Source organism: Cnephaeus nilssonii (genome assembly GCF_951640355.1).
Source record: "Cnephaeus nilssonii genome assembly, chromosome: 3".
Lineage (NCBI taxonomy): Eukaryota > Metazoa > Chordata > Mammalia > Chiroptera > Vespertilionidae > Cnephaeus > Cnephaeus nilssonii.
The window spans coordinates 48,006,462-48,011,702 of NC_137074.1; positions in this window are offsets into that span (position 1 = coordinate 48,006,462).

Consider the following 5,241-nt stretch of genomic DNA (forward strand, 5'->3'; position numbering starts at 1 on the left):
AGCTGTGAGCCCAGCTTCTGGCTGAGCAGCACTTTCTCTGTGGGAGTGCACTGACCACCAGGGGGCAGCTCCTGCATTTAGCATCTGCCCCCTGGTGGTCAGTGCACATCATGGTGACCAGTCATTCCGCTGGTCGTTCCACTGGTCGTTCCGCCATTCAGTCTATTTGCAGATTAGGGTTTTACTATATAGGATTAATTTACTGAAGAACGTCTTGGTTACTTTCAATTTTGGCAATTACGTATAAAGCTGCTATAAATATCCATGTGCAGGTTTTTACGTAAACATATGTTTTTAATTCCTTTGGAGAAATACCAAATATCACACTTGCTGGATTGTATGGTAAGAGAATTTTTGCTTTAGTAACTGTCTTCCAAACTGTCTTCTAAAGTAACTGAACTATTTTGCATTTTCACCAGTGATGTTTGAGACAGAACTCTTGTTGCTCCACATCCTTGCCAGCATTAGGTGTTTTCAGCATTCCAGATTTTGGCTATACTAATAGGTATGTAATAATATCTCATTGTTTGAATTTGCATTTCCCTGATGACATATGATATAGACCACTTTTGCATATGCTTATTTGTTCTCTGTTTAGCTTCTTTGATGAGTTGTTTGATAAGGGCTTTGGCCCATTTTTTTTTTTATCAGGTTGTTTGTTTTCTTATTGTTGAATTTTAAGAGTTTTATATGTATTTGGACAACATTACTTTGTCAGATATGTCTTTTATAGATAGTTTATCCCAGTCTATGTCTTGGATTTTAGTCTCTTAGTGGTGTATTTCACAAGCAGAATTTTAAAATTTTATTGAAATCAAGCATATCAATTATTTATTTCATGGATCATGCCTGTAGTGTTATATCTAAAAATACATTGCCAAAATGAAAGTCATCTAAATTTTCTATTTTTTTTCTAGGAGTTTATAATTTTGTATTGAAATTAACTTTGAAATTAATAGACTCTGAATAAAGCAGATTGCCCTCTATAATGTGGGTGGGCATTATCTAATCAGTTGATGGCCTGGATTAAACAAAAGTCTGGCTCCCCCCCCCCCCCCCCGCCACCGAGCAACAGGGATTCTAGAACGAATGTCCATAGGACTTGAACTGTAACATTGGCTCTTCCCTGGGTCTACAACCTGCCTAACCACCCTGCAGATTTTGGACTTGCCAGCCTCCATAATGCATAAACCAGTTTCTTAAGATAAATTTCTTTCTATGTATGTAATCACATGCTAATTTTTCTACTTATCTGGAGAATCCTATCTAATGTATTCTGCCTGCCTTATGATCTGAAAGTTGTCTATGAGAAGAGACATAGAGCTCACTTTTGTTTCTTTTCTCTCAGAGACCACAGTTCAGTGCTTTCTATATTTTATATATTATCCAGTTTTCAAACTTTTTATGTGTGAATATTACATCCAATTTATGAGCTTTTGAAATTTATTAAAATTGCCCATCAGAGCTACTATAAAACAGAATTACCATGTGATCCAAGCTGACTTCTGTGTATATACCTAAGGAAATTAAATCACTATCCCAAAGAGGTACCTGCACTTCCATATTTCAATAAGGTCAGAAGGAAATAAGGAAGGCAGGAAGGCAGGAAGACAAGAAGGGAGGCAGGGAGGCAGGGAGGGAGGGAGGGAGGGAGGGAGGGAGGGAGGGAGGGAGGGAGGAAAAAGCAGAGGGAGGAAGGAAGGAAAAAAAATGTGATGTTAATATTTCATATTGTATGCCATTAGCTGTCTTAGCTCAAATGACAAATAGGAAAATTATGCAATTTTCCTTAGACAATACCCAAAACAGACACTTGGGCTTTAAGTAGTTTTCCCATGATTACATCTTTATTAAAGTAGGAAATTATAATAGAATAGAGTTTTGCTCATCTTTTAGAAGAGTCTGCTTCATGGTTGAAAGGAAAATCAGTGCTATTGCTAAAATAACTTCATGACATTAAAGAACTGAATTCTGAGTGGGAAGTCATTCATATTCTTTTTTTATGTAAGTTAATTTACATGGAACTTGACTTACTTTTCATTTTGGATTGATGGATCATTTCAGCTAGTTCTCAGAAACCTGTCTCTCTCTCTCCCTCTCTCTCTCTCTCTGAGTTATATCTCTATATATTTGCCAGATGTTGTAAAATAAAGAGTTTGCATTTTTGTACAATATTCAAAAATATTTTATATACTTACTAGAGGCCCGATGCATGAAATTCGTGCAAGAGTAGGCCTTCCTTCCCCTGGCTGCCAGCACTGGCTTCCCTCTGGCACCTGGGACCCGGGCTTCCCTCGCAGCCCCAGCTTTGTCCAGAAGGTTGTCCGGAAGGATGTCTGATCTATTTAGCATATTATGCTTTTATTATTATAGATATAAACATAGAAATTATATCAAAAGCTTACCTTCTTAGAGAAGGTTAATAGAGAACCTTAATAAAGAAGCTCCTCTCATTAGGCAATAAGAAATTGTGTTAGGCTACCTCCTCTGGACCCACCCTCCTGTCTCAAGGTCTTGAATGGTCCTTTCAAGGCCAAACTGCTATGTCTCTAGGGTTCTCCCTAGACTATGCCCAGGCATATCTATTTTCTGGGCAAAATATATATGTAAAGTGTCATAGAGATTAAATTTCAGTGACTCCTCAACATGAAAAAATAAAACAGAAATTGTCCATTAGGAAAAAAGTTGACAATTCTAACAAATATATTTAAAAGAATACAATACTTGCTGAATATATATCTAAGATTTTTATTTTCCATTTAAGAAAAAACAGTACCTATGGTAGATTATTAATTTGTGTTTTATAAAGATAAAATGCATATTCTGAATATCTTTTTCTAAAACAAGGAACTTTAGGCAGAAATATTATATTTGAGTCCTTAAATATATAAAGGTTATTAATTGAATAATATCTTCATCCCTGTTTTATTTAGTTTTTTCAAACTCCCTTTAATGTTGCCTTGCTACCATTTTGCATCTGACCTCCAAATTATTAGCAATGTAAAAACGTTGAAGCCAACAGAATGAGGAAATAGTCCTCAGTCAAAGCTTTCAACTCTGCCTTTACAAAGACTATATATCTGAAAAGAAAGACCTATCACCAAGGAAATATAAAGGCACCGAGATTTCTATTTCCCAGAACATACCTGCAAGCAGGTACCCACCTTTCAGGTTTGGTTACAAAATAAACTATTGACATTTAGTCATGCAGTCTTTTCTTTCAGACATTTAGTTGGGTCAATATTCACTATTTCTATTTATATTTCATTTTTAAAAATTCCCCTCAAGAAATAAATAAGAGGTATGTGTATTGAATGAATGATTTTTTTTTATCTTTGTATTTGTAGCAATCCAAGTACTCATTCATCCACAGCATGAGGTTTCTATTATATCAAGAACACTTGCTTCAATAATATTAATTATCCAGGGCCTACAACATAATTTTGACGTTGCGTGCAAAATGAAAATGTGTTTTCCAAAAACAGGGGAAAGTGATATTAAACTTACTAGCATTTTTCTTTCTGCCACAGTTTTTCTTTTGCCTTATTGTGGTGTTTTTATTTGATATTATGTCATTCTAAGTAAAGAAAATTACTTTTTTTAAATTTGTCTGCCTTTTATTGTACATCTTTACATTGTGCATTGCCATCTCTAATGCAAAATAATAGTATTTAAATTGTATTCAGGATTACTGAAAGTACACAATTTGTATTTAATAGTTTGTGCATGCATAAGTATCTTATTCTTGCCAGAATAGTGAAATGCTACACAAAGCTCACTCAGCTGTTTTTACTTTACTTCTTGCTACTTGCACATTCTATCAACACACTGTATTTCCAGCTTACTGATGATTAAGGAAAGATTGAAAGGCAAAGGACCTATGGGTTTTCCTACCTTTCCTTTCCTTCTATGTAATTTTTTTTTTTTTTTTTTTTTTTTTTTTTTTAGTGCAAGTGATTGGCTAATGCAGTAAAGTAACATGAGTAAGAAAAGATATGATGAAGTGTCTTGGTCATCCATGTTTCTTAAAACACAATTGCTCTCTTTCTTAACTCAAAGTAAGTTCTGGTTAGATTAGAAAGCATGGTTTCTTAGGGTTGTTTCTGCCACCCTTACTCAGTTGTAGACATAGCAAGCTTATCTTGTATACATTTTGAGTCTTGCTGAATTCCCATGTATTTTGAGTCTGCCAGATTTCTAAGCTCACAGGGCATCTTCAACACTATATGTTAATGGGAAAGAGGGCATGCATATTGCATATAGTCCATTGTTCCATTGGGACATCACTTACAAAACACAATTTCAAAGTTCACAGATCAAATTATTTACACTTTCAAGATAGTGACAGTAAAGCATTAAACCAAATAACAGGCTCTTCTGAGCTTGAGGCCCTATGTGACTGCATAGGTTACATCTGTTTCTGTTATTATCATTATGAAATGTCTCCATATGCTCAGTGGGTTATATGCATTTTCTTTTTCAATCATGACAAGATTGTTATCCTTATTTAATAGAGTGTAAATTGAATATTTAAGAGTAAATGTTTAATTTGCTCTGTATATCTCCTACTCTACAACATATCCAATATAAGACTGAGTCAAAAATCAAGCTATAACAAAATTGAAACTTGGTGATTTAAACTAACCCTTTAGCATTAGTATAATATATAATCAAAATTAAAGGAATTAACTTTATTGCATGACTTATTGATAGTAATCTTAAAATTTTATGAATATACTGTAAGCAATCTTGCTTTGCATAAAATACCATGTAAACTGAAACTTGTGAATATAAGTATGGTATCATCACTCTCTATTATTATGGAAAGCGTGCAAAGGAAGAATTATTTTACATAATTCATAATGTTTGCCTGGTGATTTGCAGTTAATACTCTTTTTTTGTTTTTTGTTAATTAAAATGTTACTTACTGCGTCATGAGGGTTAGTTCCAGCAGATTCAGAATTGGCCTGTGCTGTGTTACTGAAATAACTCTGACCCTTGGTGAAGGCATACGATATAATTATTAAGAATGTCATGTTTTAATCATGTGTTTGAGAAGTTTGAGGATTGTTTCTACCCATTTATCAGCATTGTTTAATCAATAAGAGTAGACTGATGATTTTATCTGTTCTTTGGGGAACCCCCAGAGAGTTTTGCCGATGGGACCGTTCACATAGCAAGACTATGCTTACACAGTCAACAGATTACATAAAATCCCAGTCAAGACTCCATTATGGACTC